Raw genomic sequence first — 21,776 nt, 5'->3', positions numbered from 1 at the left:
CTGGGGAGAAACTGGTGGGCACATATCAAACTACAGTGGCTAAATGGCTAATTATGCTTCACCAGTCTTACAGAAAATCTGTTCTCTCTCCCCCATTCATACACAGCAGCATGCACTCTACTCGCTCACTTTTTAAAGTGATGCATTATGTCGGAATAAAACCGGGGGACGGTCAAACGGTGTTATTCAAATGGATGAAGACCAATTGTCCTGCTCAGGGATTTTACCTTCAGGCAGCAGTTTTGTCAGTGTTGCTGTCTGGCTGCACTCAGCCCACATTCTGGGCTCAGTTCACCCTGCCTATATGTTCTAGTACTCAGCACAGGCAGGAGCTATCCAGGCTTCTGCTATTTACTCTTACTCTATGCTGTATTTTTCCTGCTGATGCTGACAGCTTTGCAGGAACTGAAACAAGACTTTATTTTGCTCTTATCCCTGGAGAAGAAAGTCAGAAACAGCAGGGAAAAAAAAAGCTAGGTCTGGCACGGCAAGAACAACCTAGCAGCCTTACTTCCAAGAGGAACTCTTGTCACTGAGATGAGAATCCATCCAATGAGTTTTAAAACACATCATGTCTCCTCCTTGCTCTCCTCTGCTCCTCTACCTGCTCTTACGTTTCCAAATCTACACATGCTACTCCAATTCTCTGTTTTCCCCAGAGCATCAGTAATTTAATGGTTTCCTTTTTTTGGCCACCTTTGTCAATGCAAACAGAGGGTTTTTCATTTCAGGATTAATTTCCCCAACTCCATTCTTCCCAAAGGCTTACACAGACATTAAAGAGATCACTCTTTGTTTTTCAGCAGGCAAAAAGCCTCTCCAGAGCCACCTGACTGAATTAAACAGAGACATCAAAAGAACCTGTCAAATTTGATGTGACCAGACAGTGAGAGGAAGTCAGAGCAGCACCAAGGCAGAGCAAAGAATCGGGATGCTGCTGTGGCAGATTTAAAAAGGGACAAATTCTGTGGAGATTTTCCCCTTCAAGGGAAAAGAGGATGAAAGCAGAAGTGTTCAAACAGTCCTGAATGTGCAGGCTGGCACAGTGCAAGAGCAAGGCAGATCTGTGTGGCCAATAGCCCCTAGGAAGGCACTTGCTGCCCAGATCCTGACCACAGCTCAGCTCCCACTGGAGGCATCCAAATTGCTTCACCACCTAACACAATAGATTCCTGCTGGGCCCAGAGGGTCAGTACTGGTGCAGAAGAGGAGTCGTGATGTGTTTGGTCCCTTGGAGGAGAGCTGGCCATAGGGATGGGTGCTGTGGGGCTCCCTGGCACCCTTGGAATGCTGTGCTTGCTGTGGCTGCACCACAGATCCACTCCTACTAAGCCCAGCAAGGGCTCCAATTCCATTCGGTCAATACAACTTCTAAATTATAAACACACTCTCAATTCCCTTCCTGGATCGAAGCTGCCCTCCTTGCCCACAGACAGGTTAGAGATACAACATGAAGCTACAGTGAATCCGTAAGGCAGACAGCTTTGCTGTAAAATGTGACTTATGTTAATATTAATCAGGCAGGCTCTGATGTACAAGGTTGCTATGACAGAGATACTTCAGAGTGTTTCAATTAATTAGTACTTAATTAACTTCAATGCCCTGAAGAAGTCTACAAGCCATGCAAGTTGGTCTGTATGTTGACACTCACAGGTCACCGCTGTTTAGGCAGCTTGCCCCAGCCGCTCTTGCTTAAAAGGAAGCTGCAAAGCACAATGCATTTTTAACTCAACCTGTGTCGTCTTCTCATCATGTCTCATGAGATGATTTTTAATATCAAGCCTTCCAGGTTTAGACATAGGGAGATGCCAAGGATGAAAGCAAGACTGTAACACGGTGGTGTTTCAAGCGACTCTCTGAATGCCTGAGATCACTGACAGCTGGTGAAAGCTGGAAAAGCCAAGGTGTGAGGGGGGTGGAACAGCTGTGAGAGCTGAGGGCAGTGTGGGAGGCTTGGGTTTGAGCAGTGGAAGCCAACCCCTTCCTACAGGCTGCTCCGGATGTCCAACTGCCACTGGGGAGGTGCAGACAGGATGCTGGTGCTCGTCACTGGACAGTCTGAGCCTTCTCAGAGCAATGACACTGAAGCAGAGCTTGTAATGAGGTCTAAGTCCTGGCTGTGGTCTCCCTCCTTTACGGGAACTGCAGGAATCTCAGGAAAGCAGGGTAGATCCTAACCAGAGCTTGGAAGTGTGAAGCCTTGACTTCTTGTCCCTGGATAGCAGGAGGGGTCAGAGTCTGCAGCACCTGTGGCACAGCCAGAGGCATTTAGTGCTGCACTGACAACCCACCAACCCTTGGCTTCCTAGTGAAGTGATTGATGCTCCATGCCTGTGCTTGATGGGCGTTTGGACAATCCATTGTTACCTGCTTTAACTTCTGGTTAGCCCTGAGGTGGTCAGGCAGATGGACCATGTGGCCTTTGAAGGTTCCTTGCGACTGAACTGTTCTGTTCATTTCTGTGCTACACTATTTGTCATTATGCAGATCCGTGACACCATCACCCCGGCTGATATCCCAATGCAACAAGAAAGAAGCCCAAGTTGCCATGCTGTGAGAGCAGTGGCGGAGTGTCTAATCCTGTGGTCCAGCCTTTGCTGCTCATCCTCTTATGTTCACTTTTGCTCAGGGCTGCAGTAGTTTGGGGAAGGGCAGCTTTTGAACCTCATGCACATCTCTGAGAGAAAGGGGCACCAGCCCAGGAGGCAAATAACTTGGTAAGAGCACGTGTGGGAATACAGGGCAGGCACCAGCCCACCTCCAAGAGATAACAGGGTAAGAACAAGACCCTTCAGGGGTGCAAGCCTGACAAAATGTAAGAACAGACTTCAGGCATGGCAGTAGGAATTACAGAAAGTCTTTTTGTTGATGGGAACTCCCAAATTTACAGAGTTTTCTCCCAAGAGGCTTCTCTGTAACTGCATGGGGCTCACTGGCAGACAGGAAGAGGCAGTGAGAGCCAGGCAGTCTGCTAGACAGGCATGAAAACCCTGCCAGCATTGCTCTGGGGCACCCCATTATCACACATCACTCAGTTAACTTTATATTGAATGTAAAAAAGAAGCAACAGCTGGAGATGAAATCTAATTTTCTGAAGGAAATATGAGTAAAATAGAATGTAGCTGCTGTGTGAATTAATTTATCCTCTGTTAAGCATTTGTTACTGCTCTGGCATGGCCTCTGTCGCACTATGATGATAGGCAATGAGGCAATGTTAACATAATTTCCTCCCTGTTCGTTTTGCCACAGCCATGTCTGCAGCACAAAACAGCACTGAGTTTTGCTGCCATTGCTGTGGACTTGCATATGTAGAGAGAGTGAGTATTTAGAACCATGAAATGGCTTAGGTTGGAAGGGACCTTAAAGCTCATCCAGTTCCAGCCCCCCTGCGGTGGACAAGGTTGTTACCCACCAGATCAGGCTGCCCAGGACCCTGTCCAACGTGCCCATGAATGTCTCCAGAGATGGGGCACAGTCACTTCCAGTAACTGACTCATTTATGGGCAAAGGACAAACAAATGCTCCTTTGGCTTCTTGCAACCACGTCTCTGGGAATTGCTGCAAGCTGTCTTCCCCATATGTTTGCAGGAAAGCTGCTTTCCACTTCCATGCTCAAAACACAAAGGTTTTTCTTGCTGTCCTCTCCAGTGGGACCCCTGCATCCTCTCAGGGACCAGGCAGATGTGCCCCCACTCAGCAAGGAACTGGGACGAGCCCACCTTCCCTATACTTCCCAAAGAGCCCTTCAGTCCCTAAGCCACATGTACCCAGCAGAATGGTGAAGACCCTGCTTTGATCATCACAGAAGATGTTCAGGACACTGGGCACAGCCAAGCTGCCTGCAGTGGAAGCACCAGGCACACAAGCTGGCTGAGTGCTTGGATGAGAGACTACCAAACACTGGAGAGCATCCAGGGAGGTCCACCTGGATCTCCCTATTGTTCCTATGGATTCACACCAAAAATAGCACTGTGGGTTCACCTTGAGACTCTCCAAGCTGGGAAAAGGACAAGCTGAGAAGTGAGTGCACAGCCAGCTTCAGAGCAATCATGGACCAGAGATCTATAAGTGCTTGGGTGTGGATGCAAGACGGAGCCTGATGAAAACAGTGTTTGATTGCAGTTGTGACCCCAATGGACAAAACAGGTCCTAATCCTATTTTTAACACTGTGATTTTAAATGTGCCCTACAATACCCAGGGTAGCTTTTACAAGGAGAGAGACATTACACATAGAAAGGGTAAAAAAACGTTCAGTACAGAAGCCAAATTGATACAAGGACTGGAGAGGATGACTTACAGGCAGAGACTAAGGGAATTTAATTTGTATAGCCTAGAAAGATGATGCCTGAGGGGGAACATGATAACACTATATAAATATCTAAAGGGCAGTTGTATGAAGAAGGGGAAAAAAAGTGACGCATGCACCAGCCGTGGGAGTGATGTGATGGACCGAAGAAGGGAACAGTTTCCCAAGGGAGCACAGTGGGCTGTTACAGCCTGGTGGGCAGAGAGCAGCACAGCATGCCTGGAGCCTGCACGTGGTTCTGGCAGTGGCCACAGTTAGGGCTAGGAGGATTAGGAAGGAGCAGCCTGGTACAAGCAGCAAGGGAAGTGCTCATGGGATGGTCAAGGCTGCCCCGGCTGGGGGTAGCAGGGTGGCATCTCCCCTGCAAATACCAGGTGACCGTGCATGCTGGACCTGTGTCAGCACAGAGTGCATCAGAAGGAGTGCTTTTCCTGTGGGCTCAGGGCCACTCTCTTGGCAGCATCCCCCTCCTGCTCTCTTTGCTATCCCTGCTATCACAAAGGGAAGCAGGCACAACGAAGCACCCAGATCCTCAGTGCTTTTTGACACTGCACAGCAGAGCCTCTTCACAAAATGCCATCATCGGGATGAGCTCCTTCTGCCTAGCCATTAGGAAACTCACCCAGGCAGCCTCAGGTTTGGGGTTCTTTCTGGGTGTCCCTGGAGCAGACGATGCAGACACCCCATGCCTTGCTGCCTGAGAAGAGCACAGCAACTGCAGTGGTCTCAAGATGAAGAAAGCAGCAAGGCACATTGAATGCCTGTGTTCCTGCCCCTTTCCTCTCTTTTCCTTGCAAATGCAAGTTGCTTTTTACAATCCCATTTGCTTCTTCAAAAAACAGAAGAAAGAAAAAAGATCTTCTCTCTGCCGTTGCCATGTGAAAAACCCACACAAACAACAGGAAAAACTGGCTACCTCTATGCAGAACTCAGCACAGTGACTGCAGAGCGACTGTCACACAGGCAGCAGCCTAAAAAAACAGAGAGAAAAATAGATTTTTTCCTTTAGCTCTTTCAGACACATGACTTAGAGACTCATTATAGTAATAACAAGCCAAAGATTTTTCCAGGAAAGGCCAGTCTCAATGCATTTCTTCCTTACTTTGATGAACTCCCTTCACCAATTTAAATAGGGCAGGTTCTGCTTTCAACTGCCTTCATTAGAGCTCAGCAGCCACTCAGCAACAAACTTCTCTAGCACCAGGAATCCCTCAGACTTTGGTCCTTGCAGAGAGGGAAGCCCACGCCGCGGGGCAGAGCCTTTGCAAGATGGTGTTCAGTTGAACCTGCCATTAATTGCACTCTACCTATTACAGCTAATTTGCTTGGCTCAGAGCCCAGAGCATTCTTTGCAAACCACTAGTTTACCAACAACCCGATGTGAAACACAAAAGTCGTGTGTGCTGGCAGCGGTGCCTCTCCTCCTCCTGTAAGCTGCTGGAGAACAAACAGGCGAGGCCTCGCCATTCATCTCTGCTCTGAGCGGAAGGGAAGCGGCCACGGCGCTGCAGGAAGGCAGGAGCTCGAGGGAGGGATAAGCCCTTTGGATGATGATCCTTGTATTCGTTTATCTCCAAAAGGCTTAAAATGTGAGCATGTTTGGATCTGCACATTTTCAAGTGCATCTGTAATTAGCTAAGTTACGAGCTGTAGATGAATCTGAAACAGACACTCAATTGAAGCACAGTGCCCTTTAATTCCTGCCCAGCCAGCTGTGGGTTGTCATGGAGACTACATCTGTCACCAGGCCTTTTAAATAACCCACGCTAGCCAGACCTTTCCTGTTCTGGTATGACCACCCTGGATTCATACCAATAGCATTGTTGGTAAATTCGTATTTCCACCCCTAAAGTCAGGAGCAGATCTATGCCAAGCACTGCTAACGTAGGCGCTAAAGTTGTTCTGAGCTAGGCTTTTCCATCTGAGACTCAACGTGATGGTCTTTGCAAGGATTGGCCCTACATCTTCCACCGGGAGTTCAACAAATACAAACCACAGGCTCCTTCTCTGTGCTGTCGGTTGTGCAAACATCTGACAGGATCCCCAGTGAAATGAGAGGTGGCTGGAGAAGCAAGGAGGGTAGATGGGCAGTGATTAGGAGGGATGTTCATCTTGGGAGACCCTGGAGAAAAGAAGGCTGCAGGGTGACCTCATTGCAACCTTTCAGTACCTAAAGGGAGCCTACAAACAGGAGGGGAGTCAACTCAAGGGTAGATAACTGCAGCACAAGGGGAAATGGTTTCAAGTTGAGGGAGGGAAGATTGAGCTTGGATGTCAGGGGGAAGTTCTTTACTATGAGAGCGGTGAGGTGCTGGAACAGCTGCCCAGAGAGGCTGTGGATGCCCCGTCCATCCCTGGAGGTGTTCAAGGCCAGGTTGGATGGGGCCCTGGGCAGCCTGGGATGTATTAAATGGGGAGGTTGGAGGCCCTGCACGTGGCAGGGGGATTCGAGATTCACGATCCTTAAGGTCCCTTCCAACCCTGGCCATTCTGTGATTCTGTGATTCTGTGACCCAGCAAGTAAGAAATGCTCTATTCATTGCTGTGGTCCTGTCTCACAGGCTCCAGCCTACTTATTTTAGAATTGTAGAATCATAGAATCATTTCAGTTGGAAGGGTCATTTAGTCCAGGTCCTCTGCAATGAACAGGGACACCTACAGACCCACCAGGTGCTCAGAGCCCCATCCAGCCTGGCTATGAGTGTCTCTGGGGATGAGGAATCCACCACCTCTCTGGGCAACCTGAAGCCAATGCTTCATCACCCTTATTGTAAAAAAACTTTCTTCTATCCAGTCTAAATCTGCTCTCTTTTAGTTTGAAACCATTTTTACTTTTCCTAACAACAGATCCTGCTAAAGAGTCTGTTTCCTTTCTTCTTATAGACCTCCTTTAGATACTGCAGGCTGCTCTCAGCTCTCCCCGCAGCCTTCTCCTCTCCATGCTGCACAGCCCCAGTTCTCTCAGCCTGTCATAGGAGAGGTGTTCCATCCCTTGGATCATTTTTGTGGCCCTTCTCTGGACACACTCCATGTCTCTGTTGTGCTGAGGATTCCACATCTGGATGCAATGCTCCAGGTGAAGCCTCACCAGCACAGAGAGAGTGGCAGAAGCACCTTCCTCACCCTGCTGGCTGTACTTCTTTTGATGCAGCCCAGGATATGGTTGGCTGTCTGAGATGTGAAGGCACACTGTTGGCTCATCCCAAGTACTCCCAAGCCCTTTCTGACAGGGCTGTACTTTCATGCTGCAGCTTGTATTGATAGTGGGGTTGCTGTCACCCAAGCGCCAGACCTTGCACTCGGCTTTGTTGAACCCCACAAGGCTCTTGTGGACCCACAGTTGGAACCTCCTTAGGCCTCACTGGATGGCATCCTGTCCCTCGAATGTGTCTGCTCCACTCACCTTGGTGTCACACACAAGCTTGCTGTCAGTCCCACTACCAATGTCATTAATGAAAACATTAAAGAACACTGGTCCCACTACTGACCCTTGAAGGACATCACTTGCCTCTAATCTCCACCTGGACGTTAAGCCATTGAGTCTCTGGGTACGATCTTGCAACTGTTTCTTTGTGCATCAAACAATCCACTCATCAAATCTATATCTTTCTATTTCGGAGAGAAGGATGTTGTGGGGGACCATGTCAAAGGCCTTACTGAAGTCCAGACAGATGACACTGGTGGCTCTTCCTTGTCCCCTGATGCAATTACTCCATCATAGAAGTCCACTAGGTGTGTCAGGCAGGACCTGCCCTTGGTGAAGCCAAGGTTGTCCTATATCACCTCTGTCTCTTTCATGTGCCTTAGCACAGTTTCCAGGAGGATCTGCTCCATGGGTCTTGAATATAACCACAGAAGGAGACTCCACAACCCCCTGGGCAGCCTGTTCCAGTGCTCAGTCACCCTTACTGTAAAGAGAATCTTCTGCATGTCAGTACCGAACTTCCTGTGTTGAAGTTTTACTCCTTGTCCTATTGCTACACACCACCGAGAAGAGTCTGACCTCATCCATTTACATCCCACCTCCCTTTAGATATTTATAAACATTTATCAAATCCCCTCTCAGTCTCCTCACTACAGAGGGTAGCCCTCTAGGACTTTCCTTTCGGTTTACATACCTGTCGAAGCCTTTCTTGTTCTTTACATCTCTTGCCAAACCCAGTTCCAGTTCCAGTTTGGCCTTGGCCTTCCTGACCCCATCCCTACACAGCCCACCAGTGTTCCTATACTTCCCCCAGGTTACCTGTCCATGCTTCCACTGTCTGTGAATTTTCTTCTTGCGCTCCGCTTTGACCAGCAGATCCCAATTCAACCATGTTGGTTTCTTGTCTTCCTTTTCTGACTTCCAACAACCTGTGGGTGAAGATCTCTTGTGCTCTAAAGAAAGCTTCCTTAAAGATCTGCCAGCTCTGCTCCTTCATACCGGAGGACAGATTCCTACGGGGTTTCATTGACAAACTCCCTGAAGAGATGGAAATTGGCTTTTCTAAAATTTATCGTCCTGATTTTACTCTTTGCCTGTCCAGTATCCCTCAGGAGCGTGACCTCTGCCATTGCATGGTCACTACAGCCCAGAAGCCTCCAATCCTGATGTTATCTGGCAGTGAGTTAGAAGACTTTCTCAAGCTCTTGACTACCCCAGCCTTGTCATTACAACCAGAGGCAGAGTACGGCAGCTTCTGAGGGCACTGGTTCTCCCTGGCTCACAGAGTGCTCCTTCACATGGGGTGCAAATAGTGTCATCACAATCCCAAAGACAGCAGGTCCGGGAGGCTGTGTGTGGGTAGGGTTGGCCACATGCATGCGTCTCTCACAGGGACACGCCGGGGTCAGCAGAGGTGGCATTTGTGATGCCTCTTGAGAGCAGCAGCCCCACAAGGCAGAGGATGCCCGGTGCCCTGCAGTCAGGGCTGGCTGAGAGGGCTGTCCTTTCCCTAGCCACTGACTCGGTGCATGAACACCAGTTGGCCTCAGCCGTCCCCACTTCCCCTGCATTGGCTCCTGCTGGTCCTGCTGCACTGGCCTGCAATAGCACTGCCAAGCTTGCTTTGCTCACGGCCTCCGAAGGCCTGGTGCAGCAGGGGCTGTGAGGTAGCGCACACTGTGTTCTGCTGAACAGCAGCCTCAGGCTGGCTCTATTTCCAGCACTCAGGGAAGGGGGAGAGCATTTCAATGCCTGGGCAAGGCAGAGAATTTATAGCCTAATGCTAAAAAGAACAACAGAGACAACAGAGAGACACCAGGGCAAGTTTCACTCTTCATTTAATCCTAATGGATCTATTGTATAAAAGCAGTGGCTAGCACAAGCTCTGAACACACGTACATTCCCCCAGGCCACCCTCAGACACCTTATGTCTTTTTGTTCGGGACTGCACAGAATCACAGGCTGCTTTTGTACTGAAGGCACCTGGAGGTCCTCTCGTGCCAGCCCTTCCCCAGCAGTGCCACCCAGAGCAAAGCGCACAGGATGTGGCACTTGCCGTCCTTCCCGCCCAGCCTGAGCAGGACCCCAGGGGGGGATAGCTGCTGTCAAGCTTCCGTGGGGCCCACCTTGCCAGTGAGGGGACAGCCCTCTCTCAGTGCCCCAGGTGTGAGCCCACGGGCCTCCCCTCCAACCAGGCTTCTCAGCTCCCACTGAGGACAGGGAGCCACGGGCAGAAGATCAGCTGGGACTGGAGCATGCATGAGCTCACAGCCCTCTGCCAAAATGAACCTGCACCCATTTGGCACACTTCCTTGAGGACTGCTTAAGGGCTCATGGACTCAACGAAACCAGTGGATGCTTTTGAAAGGTTTTTCAGGAGGGCTCAAGCTGGCACAGCTTCCTCCTGGAATGACAACCATACCTTTCATTGAGCAACACGTGGAGACCAGCAGTGGCTGAACCAAAAGCTGGACCTGCAACTCTTTTCCTGGTAGGCCACAAAACCTTCCACAACTCATTATCCATACCAACACTGCTTTCTTTTAACACACATCCCAGTACTTTGATTTTAGCTCTTTCAGTTAAACTAAAAGAGAAGAGAGGTGTTGACCACAGGTGATTGCAGTCCCTCCTGCTGCCCGGCTGGTTCTGAGAACCATGGCTGCCACCATGCTGCTGGAGCACTGTCTCTGGCAGGCTGTGCGGTCACAGTGAAGCAGGCACAGGGTCAAGAGGGCAGGGAAGGCTGCAGGCAGGGACATATGGTGGTGGTGAAGTAGATCTATACAACAGCAAGATGCTTGGAATTGTTTCACCTTTACTACAGTAGTGACAGAAATGCATCATCTCTGACTGCAGAAGACAGATACTGGAACTGAGGAAGGGTGAAGGCAGCCAGAGGAGCCCTTCCAGGGAGACAAAGGTGTAGACAAAGTCCTTTGTCCAGGCAGTGTGCAGGGACAGGACAGGGCTCTGCCCAGGTATCTCACTGTCAGTAAATTTTAAACCTGTTCTCAAGCCCTCAAGTCTGTCCTGAGGCACAGCTCAGACAAAGGCTTTGGTGTGCACGGCAGAGGCCACAGCCCACAAGGCTGGAACAGCTTGGGGAACACAAAGCTGGCCAAGAGCAGAATCTTCCCCATTCCAGCCCACGCTAGCTTAGGCACATTGGCACTCGTTACGTATTTCCTGGAGTCCTTCTACCTGAACACATCAAGGCTATTCGCAGGGGAATGCTGGCTCCTGTCCAGGGGTCAGTAGAGACTGCCACCATATCCTGAGCTTTGGCCAGTGCCACTGTCACTGCATATCACTGCAGAGGGAACAGGGTCAAGGAGAGAGTCCAGTGAAAAACATCCTGCATGTCTGCCCTACCACAGCCCTGCACAGTGGGGAACAGGAGTGCAGCTCGCACCCACACGTCCCCACAGTCCTTCATTGCTCAGCCTGGACAGAAGGAAACATCAAGTCCCACTTCCTACCTGATACCTGCTGAGATCTGCCCATTTTCTATCTTCCCTTCACTCCTTCCATGGCTCCAGGACCCTCTGCCAGCTGAGTGCTAATCACAACACATCCTGCCCCTTTCTGTCTCCAGGTCTAACCCAGATCGTGTGGTTGAGTATGGAGAAGAGAGTTGTGAAGGCAGGCAGACATCTGCAGAGCTGTGGCCAGGAAGGTCTATTTGAACATACGATTAGATGACAGCAAACCTCCCACATGGTGAAGCTACAGCCCTGTCACCATCCTCCCAAGATATTGGTCCATGCCAGGATTGCTGTCTGATTCTTCTGATCTACATAATTTGTCATAATCTTTAGAACTGACTCAAGCAATGAGGTTCACTGCACAGCTCACTGGATTTAATCCACCACTCCAGTGGTGCTAACAAAGCTAATGGCATAGGCAAGGAAAGAACACATGTATAGCTAGGAGGCAGAGAAAAACCATTAATCCGACCATATGCTTTCAACTCTACTCTTCCACCCTCACCCCAATGTACTTTTGCAGCACTGGGGGGCAGTAAACCTGGCTGGAAGAAAGAGCAAGGGAGGAACAGTGTCTCCTTGATGGTGTGGCTGTGTGCTCACACCTCTGTGCACAATCAGCCCACAGAGCTGAGGGCAGAGCAGGGCCAGAGAGATCAAGGGGAGCACTGAATGGAGATTTTGTGCAAGAGGAGGGAACAGCTCCCAGCTGGAGACATGGCACTTGCTTTCCTTTGAAGATAAAGCCCAGCTACCTGAACTTGAGATGCCTTGTATGCAGTGTTCCCAGTAGCACCCATGTAGCACTGTCCCTTACTGTCACCACTGGTGATGTTTGTGAATTGTGTATCCCAGCCCAGAGGCATAGGCTCCCTTGTGAGCAGCAAGCAGCTGCAAGCAGGAAGGAAAAGAGCAGGACATAAAGAGCAAAGCTCACCTGGCCTGGAGAGAGCAGAGATTCATCTGCAGGATGGGAAGAGTCCCCCATAAGGAGAGAGCTCCACGCTGGGAGTTTGCTCTGCATGCAGTCAGGAGACCTCCAAGGCAGAGATGCTGATTCTAGTGGCTATAGGGACTGTTTTTTCCTGAAGCAGGACTGTGCTGCCAATGCTGACCTCCTTCCTGGAGATGGAGCTTGTCCTATTTGCCTGTGAAGCCTGGCTAGTGCCTGCCCAGTACTGGTGGCAGGAAGGAACTCCTGACACTGCTGCATTTAGAATCTGTCAGCATGGAAAGGTGCTCTGCAGAGGCAAAGGCATTCAGAGCCCAAATTAGCCGTACTGGGCTCAATGTGAGATTCTGACAGCAGATGCCAAATTTATTTCCAAGCGCACACTAGAAATGTCACCGGGCTGGTCGGAAGGAATTGGGTACATGCTCCCTTTTAAATAGAACCAAACATATGGGAGGAGGATGATTAGATTGCTTCCAAGCTGCCAAATTTCTTTGCTGCAGCTAAAAATCTTCCCCAAAATGTCCCAGCCCACAGTGTTTCTGAGCACTGAAGTCTCTACTGAGACTTTTCCATTGACAGTTGTGCTCCAAGCAAGAAAACACCTCCCGCCAGTGAGGTTCCAGGTGATCTCAGCTCTCAAAAGGCTTGGGGTCTCTTGCAAACCAGAGCAACTCTAACCCATGCTTCTCTCTTTTGCTCCAATGAAAAGCAAATCTCAGATTATCCCGTCTTTGTAGCATCTGCCTGTCCATGGTAAAGCCTCTCAAGGAGGAGCCACGTCTCTGTCAGTCTTTGCTTTCCTCAAATTGGACCTTGCTGGCTCTGCTGTGCCTGGCCCCCACATCCCTGCAGCTCTTGGCAGGGGTTTTCAGCTTCCCCCTTCCCAGTGCCCCAGCTGCTTGGACCACAAGGGACCAAGGGCCACATCCTGACTCTTCAAGGCAACAGTGTTACTGCTTGGGAATAGGCTTCCAGTGCCCAGAGGTGGGATTCAGACAGATGAGGTGAAAATGAGGCTGGGAGGAGAAAAGGGGTTGGGTGCTGGGGCTCATAAGTCAGCAGTGGAGTAGAGATGGCTCTCCCACCTGGGCTCATGGGCACCCTGAGCCAAGCAACAACAGCATCCTACCTGCAGTTGATCACCAGGTTCCCCTCAGTTTTGGGTAAAGTAATGTAAGACACCGTGCCCACTTTTCCAGGATGGAAGCAGGATCAGCAGCCCTAAGAGCAAGGTAGCAGCAGTGTGCCGTCCATTATCACAGTCCCAGTGATGGGACAATCTTGGGACCCCCCAAACCTTCCTTGCCCAACTGAGAGACTGAAAAGCGCACAGATAATGTTCCAGTGCCTGGCAGGGAGCTCCCTTCTCTCTGTATGTAACACTGAAGGGGATATAATGCAATGGCTTTCCAGGTCTGGGGCTGAGGCCCTGTCACACCTGGCCTGCTTAAAACTCTGCCAGTCTAGAGTGGGGGACAGCCATGACCAAGCACACACTGATCCTTCAAAACCAGCTTCCACCAGCCATCCTCATTTTCTCAGCAAGAAAGGCTCAGACCTGAGAGAACCAGGAGTGGAATCCTTGTTTCTGGTGCTGGACTAACCTGTAGTCCCTCTAGGCTCCCTCTGCAATGCCCCATTACCAAAGGATCCCCTTACTTCCTCTGCTAACATACTGATCTGCGGGATCACAGACAAAAAGTTTATTGTCTTTTATCTGCTTTTATCCCCTCTACAGCATTTTTCATGCCCAAGACTCCAAGCACAGGGTGTAGCCAGCAGTACTGTCTCTGTTCAAGAGACTGGGAAAATAAGGCATGTTGCAAGGAAGTAGCAGGCCCAAACCTGAGGGCATCATCTTGATGGTCCACAGGCAACACTCCAATCTCCAAGGCACGCTACATCAGAGGGCTGCAGTAAGACTGTCATAAGTCCACCTGCAGTTTCCAGAGCCACAAACTGACCCAGAAATTGCTGTAAAGTGGCCAAGCCTGGAGGGTATGGGCAGGAGGACTGTCGAGCTCAAGCAGATAAAGCAAAGTGGCGCAGCTGCTCCCGGCTCTGCTCAGCCCACACGCTGCTGAGTGGCAGGTGGGAGGTTTTTCTCTGCATTGCAAATCCCTGCTTATTTAAGTGCTGCAGTGCTGCTTGGAAGGAAAACAACCACAGTGGAGAGCAAAGGGGTCTGGGATATCATGGGCACTTTTCTCTTGTGAGCAGGAGCTGCCCATTCCCATTTTCCCATCCTCAGGTGCTCACTGCCGTGGTTGGGCTCTTTCTTCAAACCTGGAAAGCTGGAGGAAGAGAGGAGAAGACAGAGGGAAGAAGGCTTCCAGGTGTGCAGAGGCTGGCTGGCAGCAGAATAAGAGCTGTGAGAAATGGTGGGAGTTACATGGCCAAGTGCTCACAGTGCTTGGCTGCAACCCTTAGGCAGCCTGGCTCAGATAGCTTCTGGATAGGGTGATGCCATACAGATGTACAGGTAGTGTGTAGCCCCTCTGCCAGAGCACCTGGAGGTCCCAGGCTGGGAGAAAGCTGGACTCAGGACCAGCTTTCCTTTCTGCCCTTTTGGCACGTGAAGTTGGGCAAGCTGTTCATTTCTGCCTGGTCTATATGACAGGCTGTGCCCTAAGTCCCAGGACTATGGGTACTCCTCTCCCAGTGAAGGATTGTATGCTGCAAACGGAAGAGGTTTACAGAGAATAACAGAGAACGGATCCACAGTCCTTACCCAGAAATGCATGGAAGTGATCATTTCCAACAGTTACTTTCAAAAGCAAGTTCTCAGGCTGGGCATATAGCACTACTTGTCCATAAAGATTTCTAGGGAATCCACAGCAAAAAAAATCCCTTGTGCTTGCTAGTGCATAAATTCCTCCACTGCCTAGTTTTGGAGAGCCAGCTTACTCAATATATGCCACCAATATCCAAGCAGAGAGAAGTTGGTTTTGTACTCCTTAACACAGGTGCTGAGGGACTGAGAGCTTGGAAATTCAGGGAAAAGTATCTGCAGACTCTTTGCAGGTGACAAGCCTTTGGGGAATTCAGCAGCACTATAGCACTGAGATTCAGTAAATGTGCAGGTGGCTTTCTACAGAGAACCATGGACCTTCTAACGAGGAAGGATGAGGTCCTGGATTTGTGCACCAAGGCTTCTGAGAAGAAGCACAGTCAGGACGTGCAGGTGCAGGATGTGCCCAAACCATCTGCCATTGCCCAAGTGGTACAGATCTGCCTGTCCACTCCATTCCCTCTCACCACAGCCAGATACCTCTTCACCACTCAGAATTTAGTTTGTCCTTATAAAAACAAACCACTCACTCACCCATGGTCTGCATGTCCATCTGTCTTCTTGTATTTTTTTCCTCTGCACACATCTCAAATTGATTAGCTGTCTGGATGCTGTTTATCAAGCAAGATAGCCAAGCAATTATTAGGATCCTTGCATATTAGCTGCAGGAAGTGTCTGCATTTCTTTACAAAGAAGAAAGTGTGCTCTACTTCTGGACTAATGGGAAGGTGGGATGTGCAGAGGAGTGGACTCAGCACTGCTGGAGGACACCACACTGATCACATGTGGGCTGTGGCAACACTCATAGACCCAGCACGGCTCAGACAGAAGGGCCCCCCTGCCTCACCCCGCTGTCCGGGCTGCTCCCCAGCTCAGGCTGCTGAGCACCCAGCCGCAGCCTCGGGCGCCTGCAGGGATGGGGCACCCGCAGCTCTGGGCAGCAGTGCCGGGCCGCAGCGCCTCTGTGTAGAGAACTTCCTCCTCGCATCTGGCCTAAATCTCCCCTTTTTTAGTTTAAAGCCATTCCCCCTTGTCCTGTCACTATCTGCCCATGCAAAAAGTCAGTCACCAAGCTTTGCTTTGACAAGTCTTTAAGTTAGTAAGTTCCCAGAAGGAGTCTCCACCAGTGGCCTTCAGAGTGTGAAAAACAGGACAATCTCTGTAGTGGAATTCCAAGGTCACAGCTTGAACAGATACATCGGCAGCGAGCGCCTGGCCTGGGGGCATCCCGTCTCCTGATGCTTCTGAGAGCGCGTGTGCAAACCTCGTCTGTGTGGGTCCCCCTTCCCCCTGCCTTCTCCAGCCCAGTCAGTACGCAGGCTGCATTCCTCAGCTCACCCCTCTCTCCAAACTGTTACTGGGAGGGGTGAGTTAATTTCTCTTTGATATCTTTTCATATAGCACCTATTTCTCAAATAAAGGCTCTGCTATCGCCTTTCTTTGCTCTACAATCTCGAAGACTCTTAATGTTTAAATGTAGAAGCTGACTTTCTGGGCAGCCCAAACCTTTCCCACTTCAAGCTTGAGTCTGCAAGTCAGGAGTTAGTTTTCATGGCCTCATTTGTTTACCTTGTCTTACAACATTTCTTCAGGCTAAACATCAGCTCAGAGGACTCCTCTCCAGCGAACCCTCACCACCTGAGAAACACCACTGCTCCAGTCTGTGCCAGCCCTTTGGAAAGGATGAGTCCTTGGCCACGTGTGCTCAGGGACACATTTCTTTCTCAAGAGGAAACCTGGTGAATATGAAGCAGGTGTTGGGCTCAACAATGCAAAAGCTCACTATCCTGTCCTCCTTCACCTGCCTTCTACTGCATTTAAGAAAGCAAGACTGCAGGCCCCTTAGGCCCTCCCTCCCAGACAGACTGGTGTTGACCAAGGCTTAGGCCAATCCTGCTCTCATTTGTGGGCTCTGTATGGTGTGTGTGTGCCAACAAGCGAAGCCAGAGGCTCAGATTAAACTTTTCTTGAAGATACTAAAAAAGGCCATTAGCAGTAGGAAGCTGCCTCTTCTCAATGCTCTAGGATCTTAATCAGTCTTACTTCTTAGTTTTTAATTTCAGATTCTCCCCACAGCGTACAACGGCTCTGCAGGGCTTTCCCTGCAGACCAGCAGCTCTTTCCGGCCTCACACGCTGCACGGCAGACGTGCCACCTCGTGCAGCCTGGCTGTGTTAGCACCTCCAGATCCAAAGGGAGAGCAAGGAGTGATGCGTGCAATTAAGCAGAACAGACAGCAACTGTCCCAGGGGCCTCTGTGCACACACATGAGGCAGCAAAGGGATGGAGGTTTGTAGTGCAATACTTTTCCCTTTCAATTAATATAAGTCATTTTTTCTCACAATCAATAATGGAGGGTCACTCAGTGCAGCCGCTGCCATGTCCCCAATGGCAGGAGCTGTTTTGGTTCAAAATTCCCTGCATGGAACCTCAAATATAGAGTGAGAAAAGAGCTGTAGTGAAACATGGCAAGACAAAGGCCTTAACATGTGCATTTTCTGGTACTTCCTGAAAGAACCATAAAAGCAGAAAACTCTTTTCTAAAGAAATGGAATGTGAGCAACCAGAGCAGGATTGCAAGAAGGTCCTTGCTTAAGCCATGATGAAAGCACAGCAGAAGGACTCATCTGCTCCCAGACCGGTGCAACGAGGGGTTTGGCCTCCTTGGCAGAAAGAGCAGAGGGAGAAGAGCAGCTCCAGGTCCACCTCTATGACTCCATCTCCAGGGAGACAGAAAGGAAGCTGGGCTGGCAGTGGGCACATACCTGATCTGTCTTGTGCACAAGTAGCAGAAAAAAAGGAACTGCAAACACAACTGGCTTGATGGGAACGCTTGTGTGCCAGGGAGATGTGCAAGGAGAGGCTGGGCCTTTGTTTCCATTGACACACAACACGTGAGGACAGAGGCACCCAGAGGTGGCTGTACCAATGGAGCACTGTGCATGCCACACTGTGCTGTGTGCCTCTGCCATGTGTCCTTCCCTGTGGGAAGGGCAACTCTAGCAAGAGAGAAATGCTGACTGCTCCATCCTTCTGAGCACCACCAAACCACCACCCTTGGTGCACAGCTTCTGCTTGATCACACCATAAAGCACAAAGGAAGCCAACACAGCAGTGCCCACAATCAGGCTGCCCCAAGATCACTGCTGCATCCAGCAGTCCACAATGCTCTGCATGTGCCCTGCCTGTTCCATGGAGCCAGGGAGCAGAGGTAGACATGGCTTTATGACAGGAGCTGGAAATGGCTTTGAGCCATCCAGCAATGCCTCGTGTCCTTGCTGAGCAAGCAAGTGTAGAAGGTGTGGAGCATTTTTGCAGGCTCTTGGTAAGGGAAAATGCCAGCATAGTAAACATCTTTCAGTCACCCAGGCAGGGCAGGAGCACACCCCGTGCACACATCCTTCGTCCCCACCCTAGAGCAAAACTCCAGGGCTTCCATCCTCTCTCATGCCCAGGTCAGAGAGAAGGAGATGGCCCTGTCTCTGATAATGATGCTGCTTATCTAGCCTGCCAGGCATGACTGCAGTGACCAGTGAATGGTGGTCCCAGCTGACAGCTCCTCCTTCAGCAATGCCCTGTGTTGGAACACCTGTCATCTGGCCTGTGCCTCCAGCAGCTCCCAGCAGTGCTTTTGGCACCAGTCATTTGCCTCCCAGGTTCTGAGGAGCCACAGCATGCCATCAGCCTCCTGGGAGAAATGTTACTCCCATTGCTGCTCCTTAGTGCCAGAGCAATAGGACCGTCTGGGGCCAGGAGATGGGCTGGATGTATATGGACTTTCTAATCCCTCTCCTTCCAGTATTGAGGAGAGATAAAACGAAGGAAAAAATAGCAAAATAAAGCAAACCCAACAACTCCAATTTCTACCTTAATGAATAAATGAAATGCATCCCAAGAGGTAATTAAGTGCTTTGAACAAAACATGTCACCTACATAAATAAAAGAGAACCCGGGGAGAAATCAAGCAACAGCAATTAAGGGAAAGTGGTAGATAGGTGATTACCAGGAGGTTTGGAAGCAGGAAACGCCCTGCTGCTATTGAACAGAACTCCTCCTGCCAGGGACTAGGGCCAATGCTGCCACTGTGCCATGGCAGAGAGGCAGTCCCAGCCATGTGCCCAGTGTGGAGGACTCCCAGTGCCTAGAGGCAATCCCAGAGTTTTCTCCTACCTTGAGGATGTCATTCGTCCCCCGTCACCCATCTGCCTCTGTGACCCATAAGAACTGCGACTATTTGCTCTCAGGTCTCTACTGTAGACTTGCCTTTCTTACTTCCTTGGTGTTCCCCTGGCAATTCAGAGAATCACAGAATCGTAGGGGTTGGAAGGGACCTCTGGAAGTCCCCCAGCCCCAAACCCTAAAGCAGGTTCCCCAGAGCAGGTCGCACAGGAAGGCATCCAGGTGGGTTTGGATATCTCTCTGCACAGCCTGTGCCAGGGTTCGGGCACTCTTACTGCAGAGAAGTTCTTCCTCGTGTTCAGACAGAACTTCCTGTGTTCCAGTTTGTGTCCATTGCCCCTTGTCCTGTTGCTGTACCCCACTGAAAAGAGCCTGGCCCCATCCCACTTGGTTCCTGCCGTTAGATATTTATAAGCGTTGATCAGACCCATTGCTATGTCTCAGTCATCGCTACACGCTTGCTTTGTTGGATGGGTTTTGTTTGTGCATGTGCTATGCAGTAGGAATTTTTCAGATGGTCTTTTCTACTGCACAGAAGGGAATAAGGCTGTGCATGATCTGTTCCTCAGCCCAACACAGCAGCCTTATTGGGTGCACAATCCATCCCTCAGGTACACATGCCCACCCTCACCCTCAAAACTCCCTGAGGTCTCTGCAGTGCCAGTCAAAAACCTGATACGAAACAGAAATCTCCACGTACCCTCAATTTAAGCCTGCAGGAAATCATACGCCTCTTCTTTCTGAATGATCCCAGAAGGCTACAAAGACACTACTTTACTGGCCTAGATGATGGGCAAAAAGATCTGCTATCATGATGATTACTGGATTTTATGGCCATCTTCCTTTGGGAGACCAAATTAAGACCTTTTGAATACTGAGCTGCTGCTGGAGCTGGTGTCACATCCCAGGGTGCAGCAGCAGATTGCTCCTGATGCAGGGGAGGCACGTGATTAATCCTCCATAGGACTACCCTGTCTATTTACTATTTCTCAAGTGTCTGCTACTTTCAGAACAAACTCCTTCCCGGTGGACCTTAGCAGCTGCAAAAACACTCCTTGAATCCAGAGCCCTGTCCTCGGCACAAGTTCATCTTTCTCCTTAGGGGAGAAATATAGGCTCTCCCACAGGGAGGGCTGCAGAATTGGACAATCTCGCTCAGAAAATGTGAAACGGTGCTTTGCAGCAATGCAAATGCGCAGATGTGCAGAGCACCTTCCACGTGTCAAGGCAGTCCTTGGAGGCAGCCTCAGTCTTTCCTTGCAGCAGCTTCCTTCTCTGCCTGAGCAGATTCCATTGCGGCTCTCCTTGCTCCAGCACACCAGAGTCCTTGAGCCACCCATCTGCTCAGGCCATCTGTTTCCCCCAGCCACTGAGGCCACACCAGCACCTTGCATGTCGGATTGTACCCATGTGCCCCCTTACCCTGCCAGCAGCAACCTTCCTCTATCCCTGCTGCCTTGTGCCCAGGCTCTCCTCTTTCCTCATAGGGCACCCGCAACACGAGCAAAGAGAACTCCACAGCTTCCCCAGACCCACAAGCTCCTCTTGCCTTTCACCCCAAGGACATCTGCGGAATGAGACCCTGACCACAGGGTTCTGCCCTGCCCGTGGTTCCCAGAGCACTCACAGTCTGAACGCTGCTCTCCGAGGTGCCTCTTCTGCCAGGATGCTGCTGTCAGGCGTGATCTGGGGGACGTTGCTGGTCCATGCACTGGCTGCACAGCTGGAAGAGCTGGGTGGCAGATGTGAGACCGTGCCCACCACTCTCCTTGGGCTGAGGAGGGTCAAAAGACTGGAGTTATCCACTGTTCCTTCCCCACTGCAAGAGAATCACCCTCCCCCCTTTCCCACACCCTGGGTCTCTTCAGGCCCACAAAGAGAGGGAAGCACCCAGCTAAGACACTTCTCAGACCAAAGATGCATCACCACTTTTCAGGTTCAGTGCACACTTACAGCCACACACTCCTCTCCATCCCTTCCCAGCTTCTCCATGCGCCCCTGCCTTTCCTGGGAGCACACTCAGCAGACATGACCCACAGGGCACTCAAGGATGGGCTGGGAGAGCACTCACAGGTCGCTCCCCAGGCAGAGGAATGATCTCAGCTCCTGGTCCTTCAGCAGAGCAAGAAGCAGAGGCAAGGAAGAAACATGGCAGGGATGGGAGCCCATATCTAACTTCTCCAGCCTTGCTCCAAGCATGGCCATGGACTTGTGAACTCATTGAGAAAAAACAGCCCAGCAAGGCAGTCCTACTGTTGAGGTCAAGTTCTCATTTGTCACCTGAGCCCTTGCTCTGAGGTGTGAACCCTCAGGGTTTTACTGAAATGGCCAGCACCATTACCCCAACTCCAGGGTCTCCATGGCTGCCAGAGACCAAAGGTTGGACGTCAGCTTTATCAGCGTGTCTGAGATAGTCAACAGACTCCACAACCCCGCTCCAAAGCAACCCTTCTTCCTTTAAGGCTGCTGGTGCGCTCAGACATTTCAAAACTGTCTATAGGAGAGATGGAGTTCAAGCCATGAAAACAGCCACATGTGCCACCAAGGCAAAGAGCAGGGCACCCTCCTGCTGCTTTCTGTCAGCCCAGCTCACCGTACCAGTGACATGCACATCTGTTCTCCCCGTACACTA

General features: G+C 50.5%; 1 protein-coding gene across 2 annotated transcripts in view; it reads right to left on the bottom strand.

Moving 5' to 3' along the window:
- The window catches only part of DLGAP4 (DLG associated protein 4), a 132,560-nt gene extending 111,669 nt beyond the window's left edge, over positions 1 to 20,891 (bottom strand). Inside the window, exon 1 of one of the 2 annotated variants that reach the window (XM_042886649.1) lies at positions 20,772 to 20,891. The gene's annotated coding sequence lies outside the window, so the exon portion shown is untranslated. The remainder of the gene's footprint in view (positions 1 to 20,771) is intronic. The other variant, XM_042886648.1, reaches the window with a different exon arrangement.
- Between the last annotated feature and the right edge of the window lie 885 nt (positions 20,892 to 21,776).

The sequence above is a fragment of the Lagopus leucura genome, unplaced genomic scaffold, assembly GCF_019238085.1.
Source record: "Lagopus leucura isolate 7727_CA_CO unplaced genomic scaffold, USGS_WTPT01 Super-Scaffold_100060, whole genome shotgun sequence".
Taxonomy (NCBI): Eukaryota; Metazoa; Chordata; class Aves; order Galliformes; family Phasianidae; genus Lagopus; species Lagopus leucura.
The sequence above is the reverse complement of the archived record's forward strand: the minus strand, read 5'-3'. Positions and strand labels throughout refer to the sequence as shown.